Below are 17,421 nucleotides of genomic sequence, written 5' to 3'. Positions count from 1 at the left end.
GGGTAGGGGTTGTTGTAGGATCGGCGGCTACTTGTTACTCCGGGGTAGGGTCGATAGCTAGCTGTAAGTTTAGGTTAGGGTCGCGACGACTACCTGAAAGTCTGAGGAGTGTGGCTATCTGTTACCGGATAGGGGTTGGTGTAGGGTCGGTGGCTACCTGTTAGCCCGAGATGGGTCGGTGGCTACCTGCAAGTCCGGGGTAGGTTTGGTGACTACACAAAATTCCGTGGTGGGGTCGGCGGCTACCTGTAAGTCTAAGGATGTGGTTTGCATATACTTGTTGGTCCGGGGGAGAGTGGGTAGCTAGCTTAATGGCTAGGGTTGGGTCGGTGGCAACCTATAGTTCCAATGTGGGGTCGTCGGCTACCTTTAAGTCCTAGGGTGGGGTTGGGTCGGATGTATTTTTTTTTCTGTTCTCGTCCATACTCATAACGTCCCGAGTCGCCAAATACTGATTTTGTGGAGTGTAAGAAACTGAGTTTTTATTATAGTGTCACCCATCTCAATTAAGGGCCGGTCCGACGCTTTGAGTAATGAACATCTAAACTCCCGGGACGCGTTTCATCAATAATAATAGGAATATTTTTACAAGTAATTGACGAGGCTGCGCTTGAGTGTTGTCTTGTGTTGTTGTCACGAGGTTGCGTGTGAATGTGGTCTTGCGTTGATGTCACGAGGTAGCGTGTGAATGTGGTCTTGCGTTGTTGTCACGAGGTTGCGTATGAATGTGGTCTTGCGTTGATGTCACGAGGTTGCGCGTGAATGTGGTATTGCGTTGTTGTCACGAGGTTGCGTGTGAATGTGGTATTGCGTTGTTGTCACGAGGTTGCGTGTGAATGTGGTCTTGCGTTGATGTCACGAGGTTGCGTGTGAATGTAGTATTGCGTTGTTGTCACAATGTTGCGCGTGAATGTGGTATTGCGTTGTTGTCACGAGGTTGCGTGTGAATGTGGTATTGCGTTGATGTCACGAGGTTGCGTGTGAATGTGGTATTGCGTTGTTGTCACGAGGTTGCGCATGAGTGTGGTCTTGCGTTGTTGTCACGAGGTTGCGTGTGAATGTGGTATTGCGTTGTTGTCACGAGGTTGCGCGTGAATGTGGTATTGCGTTGTTGTCACGAGGTTGCGTGTGAATGTGGTCTTGCGTTGATGTCACTAGGTTGCGCGTGAATGTGGCATTGCGTTGTTGTCACGAGATTGCGCGTGAATGTGGTCGTTGTTGTCACTAGGCTGCGCTTGAGTGTTTTCTTGCGTTGTTGTCACGAGGTTGCGTGTGAATGTGGTCTTGTGTTGTTGTCACGAGGTTACATGTGAATGTGGTCTTGCGTTGATGTCACGAGGTTGCGCGTGAATGCGGTCTTGCGTTGTTGTCACGAGGTTGCGTGTGAATGTGGTCTTGCGTTGTTGTCACGAGGTTGCGCGTGAATGTGGTATTGCGTTGTTGTCACGAGGTTGCGTGTGAATGTGGTCTTGCGTTGATGTCACGAGGTTGCGCGTGAATGTGGTATTGCGTTGTTGTCACGAGATTGCATGTGAATGTGGTCTTGCGTTGATGTCACTAGGTTGCGCGTGAATGTGGCATTGCATTGTTGTCACGAGGTTGCGTGTGAATGTGGTCTTGCGTTGATGTCACGAGGTTGCGCGTGAATGTGGTATTGCGTTGTTGTCACGAGGTTGCGTGTGAATGTGGCATTGCGTTGTTGTCACGAGGTTGCGCGTGAACGTGGTATTGCGTTGTTGTCACGAGGTTGCGCGTGAATGCGGTCTTGCGTTGTTGTCACGAGGTTGCGCGTGAATGTGGTATTGCGTTGTTGTCACGAGGTTGCGTGTGAATGTGGTATTGCGCTGTTGTCACGAGGTTGCGCGTGAACGTGGTATTGCGTTGTTGTCACGAGGTTGCGCGTGAATGCGGTCTTGCGTTGTTGTCACGAGGTTGCGCGTGAATGTGGTATTGCGTTGTTGTCACGAGGTTGCGTGTGAATGTGGTCTTGCGTTGATGTCACGAGGTTGCGCGTGAATGTGGTATTGCGTTGTTGTCACGAGGTTGCGTGTGAATGTGGCATTGCGTTGTTGTCACGAGGTTGCGCGTGAACGTGGTATTGCGTTGTTGTCACGAGGTTGCGCGTGAATGCGGTCTTGCGTTGTTATCACGAGGTTGCGCGTGAATGTGGTATTGCGTTGTTGTCACGAGGTTGCGTGTGAGTGTGGTCTTGCGTTGTTATCACGAGGTTGCGCGTGAATGTGGTATTGCGTTGTTGTCACGAGGTTGCGCGTGAATGTGGTATTGCGTTGTTGTCACGAGGTTGCGCGTGAACGTGGTATTCCGTTGTTGCCACTAGGTTGCACGTGAATGTGGTCTTGGTTGATATCACGTGGTTGCGCTTGAATGTGGTATTGCGTTGTTGCCACTAGGTTGCACGTGAATGTGGTCTTGGTTGATATCACGTGGTTGCGCTTGAATGTGGTATTGCGTTGTTGCCACTAGGTTGCACGTGAATGTGGTCTTGGTTGATATCACGTGGTTGCGCTTGAATGTGGTATTGCGTTGTTGCCACTAGGTTGCACGTGAATGTGGTCTTGGTTGATATCACGTGGTTGCGCTTGAATGTGGTATTGCGTTGTTGCCACTAGGTTGCACGTGAATGTGGTCTTGGTTGATATCACGTGGTTGCGCTTGAATGTGGTATTGCGTTGTTGCCACGAGTTTGCGCGTGAGTGTGGTATTGCGTTGTTGTCACGTGGTTGCGCGTGAATGTGGTATTGCGTTGTTGTCACGAGGTTGCGCGTGAACGTGGTATTCCGTTGTTGCCACTAGGTTGCACGTGAATGTGGTCTTGGTTGATATCACGTGGTTGCGCTTGAATGTGGTATTGCGTTGTTGCCACTAGGTTGCACGTGAATGTGGTCTTGGTTGATATCACGTGGTTGCGCTTGAATGTGGTATTGCGTTGTTGCCACGAGTTTGCGCGTGAGTGTGGTATTGCGTTGTTGTCACGTGGTTGCGCGTGAGTGTGGTATTGCGTTGTTGTCACGAGTTTGCGCGTGAATGTGGTATTGCGTTGTTGTCACGAGGTTGCGTGTGAATGTGGTATTGCGTTGTTGTCACGAGGTTGCGCATGAGTGTGGTTTCGTTGTTGTCACGAGGTTGCGCGTGAATGTGGTATTGTGTTGTTGTCACAAGGTTGCGCGTGAATGTGGTATTGTGTTGTTGTCACGAGGTTGCGCGTGAATGTGGTCTCTCGTTGTTGTCACGAGGTTGCGCGTGAATGTGGACTCTCGTTGTTGTCACGAGGTTGCGCGTGAATGTGGTCTTGCGTTGTTGGGATGCATCATTAATATACAATAAAGTTTAAATTAATGATGCATTCTTACTCCCAAATAAGATTAAACACGATTATATTATAAACCCTATACCGTATGTTTTTGTTGATATATCAAATTCATAATTTTATCAACTTATCTAAGAGTAAATTTTATTTTATTTACTGCACATAGTTGGCTTAAACTTTTACTTTCTTTATAATACTTAAATCAGTGTAATGTTTACTTTAGAAGTCCAATAATATGAATTGATAAACGGAGAATCCAAACATTTCACCTCATACCATACATCGTTCTACAAATGGAAACGGAATGAATTTCTAAATAACCGATCGAATCGTCCGAATTACTTCCCTACTCCCAAATAAGATTTAACACGATTAGTAATATTGTTTTAATATTCCAAAAAAGATGAATAAAAGTGGGAAACAATGGTTCTTATGAAGGATACCAAGTTTAATTTGAAAGATATGAGCATAAAAAACGGTATTTCTCCCTATGAGACTATAGTACACCATTGCAAATCTTTTAGAATTTACCAATCATTTAATATTTTTGCGCTTTCTGCTATAAATATACGGTTACAATCTTGTTATCAGTAATTAATATCTTTCATAAATGCATTATTTAGTAAGTAGTTAAAGATTTATCAGTCAAAATGTATGTTTGTTATACATGTGTATGTACTGATTTTGAATAAGAGTGTCACTTTAAAGTAATTATGCCTGGAATATTTAAAACACATGATATGAAAACATATGTTATTTTGGCCGAAAAAATGTGTTGTATTGTGTTGTCTGTATTAATTTGAATTAAGAGTGTCACTTTTAAGTAATGTTATAAAAAGACAAAATATCCTCCATTTATCGCAATCCCATTCTCAATTTGTTTGAGAAATGGTTCGTACTTTGGTTGGTGTGAAACACCGTATAACAGCAACCTGCACGTCGGAGACGTCCCTGCAAGACCTAGATAAGTTGACTTCATTTTCATCATCCTCATCTTCATTATTCTCATCTCCACCATCAACATTGTTATTATCATCAACATCACCGTCATCATTATTATCATCATCTGCAGCAGCAACAGCATCAAAGAAGAAGCATCACCACTATCAACAACGACAATAGCAGCAACAGGAGTAGCAGCAGCGGCAGTACGCAGGGGGAGTCCCGGCAGCCCAACAGCCCGCAGCGGCCAGGTTCCAGTACACGGGGGAATTCCCGGTGGCCCAACATCCCGAAACGGCCGGGTTCCAGTACGCAGGGGGAGTCCCAGAGGCTGCATTATACTAAATGTGATAAAACGATATAAAGCGATATATTATTTTCCGCCTGAAATCTAGGCATAGTGCAACAACGTCCATTATTTAGGGAAGCAGCTTTTTTCACGGTATTTAAGGCAAACACCATTCTTTAATATTATTCGAAACTCTAGCTTATTTGTTATCAAGGGAAAAGTGTAGTGGTAAGAGCAATCTGTTACGTTACGTTACGTGTATTCTATTAGGCCACAATTATCATTCATTTTTATACAAAAACATAGAAAATATAAAGATTATTAATATTTTAGTCATTATTCTAAAAATAGAAATTGTGCAGTTTTTCTTTCCAATGTTGTCCTTTAATTATTTTTTTCTTTCAATTTAGTTTAGTAAGTGAATGTTAATAAAACAATTTTATAGCCGGTTGAATTGCTCCGTTTATTGTTTAAACTCAATTAATGTTCAAAATGATGGAATATAGAACAAAATAATATAATGATATCTGTTTTCGACATTTTTGAAACACAGTTCAAAACGGACGTGCAAATGTCGCACAATCTCAATGAGTATATAAGTACCGCGCACACAAAGTTCGAACGCATCCACTTTTAAATGGGTACATTTTTTTTGTATTCTCTACTCAAAGGTATGAACTTTCAGTTGGTAATTTTCAAAGTTGTATTTACATAACATCCAGATGGGCCGCCATGACCCATGTGAACAAATATAATATTCAGTATTTACAGGTGAAAGCATATATAGCCAATATTAACTGCCAGTACATTTATAGAATAAAAATCAAGCCATAAAGCATGATACTTTTAGTAACTTTAACATTTTTCTTACTATACTGTTTTGTTAAAAGACTATAAGTAAAGTGATATTTACTTCATAGCTTTATAGATGATTTTAGTTGTGTCTATTCCATCCCGAAAATATATGGGGCCAAATATATATTTAAATAGTATTATTAACCGATTCAAATTATATCATGCCATACTAATTTACAGTTATTAACTAATTTAAACAAGCGTGTAAATACCTCTAAAACGTAGTCATTCTGTTCCATGTAAGAGTACGAGCGTGTAAATACCTCTAAAACGTAGTCATTCTGTTCCATGTAAGAGTACAAGCGTGTAAATACCTCTAAAACGTAGTCATTCTGTTCCATGTAAGAGTACAAGCGTGTAAATACCTCTAAAACGTAGTCATTCTGTTCCATGTAAGAGTACAAGCGTGTAAATACCTCTAAAACGTAGTCATTCTGTTCCATGTAAGAGTACAAGCGTGTAAATACCTCTAAAACGTAGTCATTCTGTTCCATGTAAGAGTACAAGCGTGTAAATACCTCTAAAACGTAGTCATTCTGTTCCATGTAAGAGTACAAGCGTGTAAATACCTCTAAAACGTGGTCATTCTGTTCCATGTAAGAGTACAAGCGTGTAAATACCTCTAAAACGTAGTTATTCTGTTCCATGTAAGAGTACAAGCGTGTAAATACCTCTAAAACGTAGTCATTCGGTTCCATGTAAGAGTACAAGCGTGTAAATACCTCTAAAACATAGTCATTCTGTTCCATGTAAGAGTACAAAACGTGGTCGTTCTGTTCCATGTAAGAGTACAAGCGTGTAAATACCTCTAAAACGTAGTCATTCTGTTCCATGTAAGAGTACAAGCGTGTAAATACCTCTAAAACGTAGTCATTCTGTTCCATGTAAGAGTACAAAACGTGGTCATTCTGTTCAATGTAAGAGTACAAGCGTGTAAATACCTCTGAAACGTAGTTTTTCTGTTCCATGTAAGAGTACAAGCGTGTAAATACCTCTAAAACGTAGTCATTCTGTTCCATGTAAGAGTACAAGCGTGTAAATACCTCTAAAACATAGTCATTCTGTTCCATGTAAGAGTACAAAACGTGGTCATTCTGTTCCATGTAAGAGTACAAGCGTGTAAATACCTCTAAAACGTAGTCATTCTGTTCCATGTAAGAGTACAAGCGTGTAAATACCTCTAAAACGTAGTCATTCTGTTCCATGTAAGAGTACAAGCGTGTAAATACCACTAAAACATAGTCATTCTGTTCCATGTAAGAGTACAAAACGTGGTCATTCTGTTCCATGTAAGAGTACAAGCGTGTAAATACCTCTAAAACGTAGTCATTCTGTTCCATGTAAGAGTACAAGCGTGTAAATACCTCTAAAACGTAGTCATTCTGTTCCATGTAAGAGTACAAGCGTGTAAATACCTCTAAAACGTAGTCATTCTGTTCCATGTAAGAGTACAAAACGTGGTCATTCTGTTCCATGTAAGAGTACAAGCGTGTAAATACCTCTAAAACGTGGTCATTCTGTTCCATGTAAGAGTACAAGCGTGTAAATACCTCTAAAACGTGGTCATTCTGTTCCATGTAAGAGTACAAGCGTGTAAATACCTCTAAAACGTGGTCATTCTGTTCCATGTAAGAGTACAAGCGTGTAAATACCTCTAAAACATAGTTATGCTGTTCCATGTAAGAGTTCAAGCGTGTAAATACCTCTAAAACGTAGTCATTCTGTTCCATGTAAGAGTACAAAACGTGGTCATTCTGTTCCATGTAAGAGTATAAGCGTGTAAATACCTCTAAAACATAGTCATTCTGTTCCATGTAAGAGTACAAGCGTGTAAATACCTCTAAAACGTAGTCATTCTGTTCCATGTAAGAGTACAAGCGTGTAAATACCTCTAAAACGTAGTCATTCTGTTCCATGTAAGAGTACAAGCGTGTAAATACCTCTAAAACGTGGTCATTCTCTTCCATGTAAGAGTACAAGCGTGTAAATACCTCTAAAACGTAGTCATTCTGTTTCATGTAAGAGCAATATATTAATAAGTAATACTGTAACAATCGTTTAATAATTTCATGTTCAATCTATATTAACAATATCGATAAATCCCTATTGGAGCCATCAATATTACATGGATGCTAAACAGTGGCTCCAGCTCTTTTAGGAGCTGTATATAAAAAGAGCAAATGACACCTCCGAACTCGAAGCAAAAGACGGACATCATTAGTATGATTCATTATTTAACCTGATATCACGATTATGAGGGCTTTTTTGAGAAATCCGTGAATGCAGTTTTATATAAATATGTTTTATATCACACATATTTCGGTCATTTTGTAAACATACTGTTTATTGAGTAATAAGAATGATTCTCCCATCAAACACTGTTTACAATCGAAAGTAGAATATGTTCATCAATTTTCAACCAACGTTCACTTCAGAACCATTTAAGACAAAACCAGTATTATCGAGTGCTTTTATTTTGTCGGGAATGAACAAGACCGCCTGCTTACCGGAATAAGCATGTTTATACTTCATTCCTAAGTTGAGCTGGGACCAAAAGCCATGGACGTTGAGCCAAAGCGTGGAGGCTTTTTTTTAATTGATTTTACTTGTGGTTTTTCTTGTTTTAAACTACAATCCGAATGAAGGCTGTGATAGTAATTGGTCATTGACAAGAAAATAACGAACAGTATTATGCGATAAATGTGGCAAAAACTGCATTTGCTACTGGATTTATACTTCAAATGATAACAAATGGAATTAACAACGGCGTCAATTATGTGAGCTGGTTACATGAGATGTCCACGTGGAACCACGCATTTTTTGTAAATCCCTCAGTCTTGAGGTATGACCCACACATGTCCGTACAGAGTGTTGTGTCGGAAGTCGAAGTCGAATGGTCATTATTCAGTGAAATCAGTGAAATCATTTAAAGTGTTTACCATTCGCAACTGCCTGGAGTCGAATTCGGTAATAAGAAACTCCGTAACATTTTGGAAGTTTGGCGACGGAGGTGAACGAAATGTAATGGAGACAGCAGTTTTTCGCTTACGACTTGGATGTTGAGCCCCTTATAATCTCTAATATGAAGAAAGGATCTATATAAGCAATACTGTTATTCATAAAGGCGTAAAAAGGGATGAATCGTGTATGAATGTTATTGAAATTGACAATTTTCGAAATCGATTTCGTATGTTCCGACTCCTTTATGTCATAAAAGACAATCCGTACGAATAATCTCCCGTGTCCGAAGTGTTTGCTGTCAACTTATCAACACAAACAGCTTAAGCACATAATACCTTGTGAGATGTTCATGTTTAAATAGTTTAGATAAAGTCAATTTGTAACAAAACTACATACACATGCATTGCCACTTTTAAATTCCATCGTTTACTCGCGAGTGATAAATCGGATTGAATATAATCCATCTGGCCAGGCTTGGTAAGAAGTCCTGAATATTTGTATTCTGTTTTTATAAATTTCTTAAGTCTTACTTCGTTGATGAATTGACAGTTGAGAGACTGTTTGGTAAGGCTGTAAACAGGGGCGTAGCTTCCTATAGGCCGTGTAGGCCGCGGTCTACACATTTTTCAGAAAAACCGAAAAAATAAAAATGCCAAATCTGCAATAAAAACTGAAGGCATAGGAGGGTGAAGGGCTAAAATATGAAATTCCGACAAATGTGCTTTAATATAGGAAACCTGGTATTTCAAATAATTCGTTTTCCTTTGCTCCAAAATACATTTTCTCGTGAGATTAATGTTTCGTATATAATCAATCGGAAATTGCATATCAGTAGTCTGCGCGTTTACGCCGTATATTAAACATTTCAAATCGGCTTGGTAAAAGTTTGCGGACGCTTTATTATTTGAAATTGTAAACGGTCTGGCGGCAATATTGCCGACCATAGTATCCTGGTTTCGATAGTCTCACTTTGACTTCAATAGATGAAGATACCAAACAACAACTGCTAGAAGGAACTTGGCAATCATGCCTCCAGTTCCAGTTTCCACCCGAGTGTCCGAACTATGATGGACACAGTTCAGGACATTGGATTCTTGTTCAATTTTTCAGCAAATCGTCTAGCAGCGTTCCAGGACGAGCTTTTTAGAGAAGTCTCAACGAAAGAGGAAATGAACCGGCACACTAAGCTTCGTTCGTTATGTGAGACACGATGGTTCAGTCGTGCAGAAGCACTCGAAACGTTCCAAAATGCGTTCCCCGTAGTGGTCCACGCACTTGCAACTATTAATGAAGACAGAGACGAGAAGGCCAGTACTTGTCCGCTGTACTGCGCTTTGAATTCGTTATCTCACTTGTAGTGGCGCAACACATTGGGTACTACCGTAAACCAGACAAATCTTCTTCAGAAGGAAGGCAATGATCTACTACACGCTGTTGAAGAAACAAACGTCATTGTCAAATTGTGCAATGACTGGAGGGCTGATCCTGATGTGTAGAATGGACTGTACATGAAAGCAACGGTCATTCAACCATCAATGCCAAGAAGAGTTGGTCGACAGCAAAACAGCAAATCCTGAGGTGCAAACACCATCTGACTACTTCAGAATAACCTTGTACAATGTCTTCAAAGACAGATACAGTGCACAACATTTATGTAAATTCTGCAGGACGAAATGCTGCCATCAATTTATGCTGCTAAGGCCCCTGATCGCCACGAAACATTTGACACATTTAAAACAGAATGGAATGTGAGATGGAGCATCGCAGACACAAGTTTATCTAGACTACAAGAGACCACGAAGCAGACCAACAAGGACCTGTATCCAAGCATATTTACAATATTCGAGGTTCTTCTTACCATGCCACCTACATCAGCCTCTTGTGAAAGGTCGTTTAGTGGAATGAAACGAATAAAAAACTTCCTGCGAACGACAATGAAAAACGACAGGTTGTCATCCTTGGCCCTAATCCACAGCCACAAGAGCATGATCATAGATGTTGACCGCTTAATCAATGTGTTTGCGTCGCGAAAATGCCGGAAGCTAGAGGTTTTTTAGTGATCCCGGAAAGTCAACTGTGCTGTATATATATGTGACATTGTTTGTGCAAATACACATATGATTAACTTAGATTTTGGCAACAAAATGCATTAATATTGAGTGAAATTTAATTAATAAAATGTTCAATGTTTTACTTCTATGGCCTGTCTTCTTTAGCTAAAATACGTACAAAATTAAATTAAGGTAAAACATAATGATATTGTTGCTCTCTTTAATGTTTTATAACAACGAAATATACGCCAAAACGCACCTACAATCACCTAGCTAAGCAAAATTTCCGGAGGTGGGAAGCATGCCCCCGGGCCCCCTTAAACGTGGCCTACACATATATTTTTGTCAAGCTACGCCCCTGGTAAAGGGAAACAATCCGAAGAACATTACCTGCATCTTTCACAGACACATACAAAAGCCTAGAAGACTGTACAAAAGTATTTATTCAACGTCTGGTGACTCCCTTTATTTTTTATATGGCCAAGAAAACCCGAGTTATTTCTATCCTTTGCAGTATTTAAAGCTCATTGATCAAAGATGAACGTTCTCAGGACTAAGGGCCATCGACTGTGTGTGGAACTCCGCAACTTATAGTGCACATAGGGGTTTGATGTTACACACGAGGTAAGGCCAACAACCGTATATCGTACTCGGCGACTCATAGAGCACATATGGGTTTGAGGCTGCACACGAGGTAAGGCCAACAACCGTATATCGTTCTCGGAGACTTATAGAGCACATATGGGTTTGAGGCTGCACACGAGGTAAGGCCAACAACCGTATATCGTACTCGGAGACTTATGGTGCACATATGGGTTTGATGTTACATACGAGGTAAGTCCAACAACCGTGTATCGAACTTCGCAACTCATAGTGCACATAGGGGTTTGGGGCTACATACGAGGTAAGGCCAACCACTGTGTATCGAACTCCGCAATTCATAGTGCACATAGGGGTTTGGGGCTACATAAGAGGTAAGGCCAACCACTGTGTATCGAACTCCGCAACTCATAGTGCACATAGGGGTTTGGGGCTACATAAGAGGTAAGGCCAACAACCGTGTATCGAACTCCACAACTCATAGTGCACATAGGGGTTTGAGGCTACATACGAGGCAAGGCCAACAACTGTGGATGGAACTCCGCAACTCATACAGCACATAGGGGTTTGAGGCTACATACGAGGTAAACCCAACAACTGTGGATGGAACTCCGCTACTCATAGTGCACAAAGGGGTTTGAGGCTACACACGAGGTAAGGCCAACCACTGTGGATCGTACTCGGCGACTCATAGTGCACAAAGGGGTTTGATGTTACACACGAGGTAAGGCCAACAACTGTGGATGGAACTCAGCAACTCATAGAGCACATAGGGGTTTGAGGCTACATACGAGGTAAAGCCAACAACTGTGGATGGAGCTCCGCTACTCATAGTGCATATAGGGGTTTGGGGCTACACACGAGGTAAAGCCAACAACTGTGGATGGAACTCAGCAACTCATAGTGCACATAGGGGTTTGAGGCTACACGCGAGGTAAGGCCAACAACTGTGGATGGAACTCCGCTACTCATAGTACACAGAGAGGTTTGGGGCTACATACGAGGTAAGGCCAACAGACGTGGATGGAACTCCACAACTTATAGTGCACATAGGGGTTTGATGTTACACACGAGGTAAGGCCAACCACTGTGGATGGACCTCCGCAACTTATAGAGCACATAGGGGTTTGATGTTACATACGAGGTTAGGCCAACAACTGTGGATGGACCTCCGCAACTTATAGAGCAAATAGGGGTTTGAGGCTACATACGAGGTAAAGCCAACAACTACGGATGGAACTCCGCTACACATAGTACACAGAGGGGTTTGATGTTATATACGAGGTTAGGCCAACAACTGTGGATCGTACTCGGCAACTCATAACTACTTCCACAGATTAATCGTCATCATTCCGACTTTATACTCATTATTGTTGTAGTGATTAGTGCTGGGCATTGTCATCATGACCAATGTGTTATGTCCTTTAAAAATATACTTGACGTAAAATTGTATTTTCTGGGGTGAACTGCTGCTACAGATTTACAGGTTTTACTCTGACGTGTAATGTGTTTACGAAATTTTATCACTAAAGTTGTCGCTAAACGAGTGATCTGATGAATAGACATTGTTACTGTTTAACAAAGGGGGATAAATGCTATCAAGTCACTATTTTTGAATCGCTACGGTCGACTAGTAATAAATGATATGAAAAAGGTTTTTCAATCCCCGACCAATACTGCCTCCCCTTACAAGAATGTAGTTACTTGGTTAGTTCTAATACGACCAAGAGGCACAGATTTTAAAAGCATTGACAATGGATGTTCTTGAATCAACTTCCTGTGAATCGATTATGTGAGGTAGATATTGTTCGTTTCATTGGTTTTATAAACATATTTATCGAAATTGTAAGAAGTGACATAGTTTTAGCAGTAATGTTATGTTAACATGTTTTACAACTTTAAAACTGACTTAAAATATTGCGTTCGTGTGGATGGACTAACTAAGTAAATATGGATGAAAGACGTAATTCTATCGTAATAGTAAATATATGCGTGTATTTCCTCATTTAAAACAAATCTTTTCGCTTATTTTCAGTGTTATTGATAGGATGATCAATTAAAATTATTTCCTTACAGTGTTTGACTGAATGTGCAGTGACTTGTCACACTATTTCACACTATTGTTAAACTAGAACAGTGTTGTATTTAAATTGGTTACACTAATATTAAGCATATACAGTGACATGTCGGTATTGCTTACACTGTTGTCGGTATTGGTCGAACTGATATTAAGCATATACAGTGACATATCGGTATTGCTTACACTGTTGTCGGTATTGGTTGAACTGATATTAAGCATATACAGTGACATGTCGGCATTGCTTACACTGTTGTCGGTATTGGTTGAACTGATATTAATCTTATACAGTGACATGTCGGTATTGCTTACACTGTTGTCGGTATTGGTTGCACTGATATTAAGCATATACAGTGACATGTCGCTATTGGTTACACTGTTGTCGGTATTGGTTGCACTGATATTAAGCATATACAGTGACATGTCGCTATTGGTTACACTGTTGTCGGTATTGGTTGCACTGATATTAAGCATATACAGTGACATGTCGCTATTGGTTACACTGTTGTCGGTATTGGTTGCACTGATATTAAGCATATACAGTGACATGTCGCTATTGGTTACACGGTTGTCGGTATTGGTTACACTGATATTAAGCTTATACAGTGACATGTCGCTATTGGTTACACTGTTGTCGGTATTGGTTGCACTGATATTAAGCTTATACAGTGACATGTCGCTATTGGTTACACTGTTGTCGGTATTGGTTACACTGATATTAAGCATATACAGTGACATGTCGGTAGTGTTTACACTGTTGTTAATTATATCCAGTGACCTGCATAACTGTTCATTTGTAATTGGTTGTTTCATATATACATGGATCTTTTTACGAATGACACAATAGCCTGTTATCAACCGTTTAAGATAATCTATGTAAAAATAAGCTTATCGATTAATCATGCCATTTGCCGCAATGCTGACCCCATATAATGTTGGTACCATTTTAGACAGTGTTGCATGCTGCTTACTAATCTGAAATATCAAAATTAAAATACGTCGTTTATAAAGTTACTGCAGTCTGTAATTTTAATCTTTTTTTTTAACTGGCCTCAGATGTTTGTTGGTTCATTTTTAATCTTTCGTACCCTAAAACATTTTTTGTATCAGTATTTTCGGTAAATCCTTTTCAAATTATTTTGTACTCATGGCGGATTGGTCCACCCATGTATTTAGGGAAATGTTGCAATACACATGCTATTGACTCTTATTTTTCATTTTACGATATACTTACTGTGACTTAGTACCTTGACCTTGGACAATTCATAAATGAAAATAAGCCCCTTTCAAATGATACCGTAATCATATGGGGCATAAGGCATATACAATCCACATAATTGTGCACCGCATACCTTTAGTTTTAAATGAATACTGTTATACAGAATGAAATCATGTTTTTGTACTTCGGCTATTAAAACGTAAGATATTAACGCAACAATGTATGAGATCTAGATTGCATCCATGCGAAACACAGAATCCGATGACCGATAAGCTTAGGCTGGTGGATTTTAGCATTGTTGTATTTGTATGACGTTAATTTTCTCTCTTATTGTTCCATTCTGAGATTGCGTTGCCATGGAAATTAGTTGTATAACTTGTACCATTCATGTCATTACAACTGTAGTGGAGTTATTTGAACACTTTAAGTTAGAAATTATTGTGTTTAATGCAATTGTTATTGGCCATTATTGCTGAATATTTAGATTGCTTTAGAAAGGCATGTTAGGAATATGTAGATGGATTATTCTACATAATATATTTGATAATTTGAGCAATAAGTAAATTGCTATTGTTGTTTATTACATACACAAAGTGTTATTGCCGTTTAATGCGCTGTATCACTGCTTAGTATAACATGTATGTGGTTGTTTTATAGTTGTATTAGTGTTGTCAATAAACGTTAATGTAATAAGATTGAAACACAGGAATTACATTTTATTTACAAAAATACAACTTCTGTTTTACGACGTAAATATCAGCGAGAACAGAATTCGGACTTGAGATGTGTTGGGTTTGGAACTACATTTTGCTTATTTCGGTGTTGTCGAATGTTACCTCAAAGTATTTCCCGAGATCCGAAGACTTCGACATAACGGGTATCGACTGTATGTATGGGATAACGTTTTGTGAATATAAACGCAAGCAAACACCTTTCCTGCTATCGCACAGTTTCACAAACTGTTATGATAAATGTTTTGATGAAATTCATTAGAATGTGTAAGAATACACACAGCCATCATGTAGCTACAGACTCGTTTGAATATGAGTTTTACCCAAATGTTGAACAATAATATACAAACCTTCACACCTGTTTACAAATGTGTGCAATGCAACGAAATTAGAAATAAGAATAAATATTGAATAATTACAGCTTCTTCAATAATGTTTGACATCAATACTGTCTCAAGCATTTGTCCTAGAATGGCTTTATATTCCTTACAAGAAAAGCAAACAAAATGAAAAATAAATCATTATTGAACAGAAGTAACTATTGACATATATAACCAGATATTAGATATTTATGTTTTGTAATGAACTTAAATTTAATAAAACTACTGGAGAGGTGAACGATGTTAGTTGGTAAAATTAAGGAAAAGTAGTTTTGGAGTTTCAGGATAGTGTCTGTTGTTTTGTTTTTAAATCTTATCAATAGCATTTTAATGTCACTTTAAATGTCTTAGTTCAATGCATATTCTTTGATATTAATAAAAAAGAAAATAGGTGAGTAATGTTTATTTAGTAGATCTAAAAATTTATATTCTGTAATGTCAAAGCCAAAAGGCTAAAAATAAGAAGAAAAACAATAATTATCAGGGGCTATTTTTTTTAGTCTAATCCAAAATGGTGCATTTAGAGCGTATTTTATCCGATATTGACATAAAAAAGTTAACTAAGACGATTTAGTGGGAGGGGGGAGGGGGCGGGGTTGTGGTGGTGGGGGGCGGGATTGGGAGGCTGGAGCCGCTAGTGCTTTTTATGTTTCTCATTGGCGTAACTGTTTGTTTTCACCATTTTTTTCATGATGACTTAATGTTTAATATACAAACTTGTATGTACATTTGTAAAATGTTTATCGAAGAAAAAAAGGTATTGATGTATATTTGTGTAAGCTTAAAATTGTGTTGTCGGTTTTGGCATGCAAAACGTTAACTTAGTAACCACTTCACACTTTCACTTTTTTGATTGTCACGGTAAAATATCGTTACAACATCAAGTTATAACATATACAGGGAATTTGGTAAACAACATGACGTAAATACAAATTCAGGCATTTTTTTTAGACTTTACTCTTGTAGTAATACCAATTTAACGTCAAACCACTACAATTTATTTTTACTATTATTATTAATTTTACGAACTACTTTTACTGATGTACCGGCATTAATCCGAGGTTGTATTCGATGGAGAATGGACGAGGAGTTCCGATTGATCCGCTTCGTAATGTGTGGTATTCCGTGTTGTATGTTGCCACGGTTATCTCGTCTTTGAGTTACCTGCCCTTGAATATAGTTTTACACGTGTGGCTATATTGCAGTTTTTGGATCGAACTTTTCCTACAGTTTTAGAGGTGAAACTCTGATACTTGGTGAACAATTTTAGAGATGAAACTCTGACACTCGGTGAACAGTTATAGAGATGAAACTCTGATATTTGGTGAACAGTTTTAGAGATGAAACTCTGACACTTGGTGAACATTATCACCACGATGAGCAGTACTTCCTGGCGTAATTTCTTGACCCTTGGCCACCTCGTCTTACAGTGTTATGTCATATGTTTATTGGGAAATACTTAAACACTTATAGATATGACTCTGATACCTTGTACACATTACCATCAGTTAACAACGTCGCACGCGATTTTGGGTGAAATGTAGAATAATGCGTTTTGCAATTGATATTTTAGGTATGCAAAAAACATGAATGTTTTTTTTTTCCGGTCCGGATCGAAAATTCCGTCCCTGAAGCACGTTGTGTGGCCGGTTATTCGGCAAGCCTCGTTACCGGCTTAATCACGTGCTATCGGGTCGGATTTTTCCAAAAACACACTTTATAGAGATGCATACTCTCAATTGCAACCGCGAAGAAGTGCATTTTTATTGTAAATAGCCCCATTTCGCGATACACGTACTTTTTGCTATTGCTCTAACATGAACTCCCGATATTTCAATTAATTGAGAATAATGTACTTCCGAACTATTTTAAGGTGCAGCTGAAGGGAGATGTACGTGTCAACGGAAACGTGTTTGATAGCATACACATATTCAACATACCGTTTCTTACAGCTGAAGGCCAATGGGTGGTGGCGAAGGAGGAGGCGG

The sequence above is a fragment of the Mya arenaria genome, chromosome 1 (assembly GCF_026914265.1).
Source record: "Mya arenaria isolate MELC-2E11 chromosome 1, ASM2691426v1".
In the NCBI taxonomy this organism is placed as follows: domain Eukaryota; kingdom Metazoa; phylum Mollusca; class Bivalvia; order Myida; family Myidae; genus Mya; species Mya arenaria.
Note: the sequence above shows the minus strand (reverse complement) of the source record.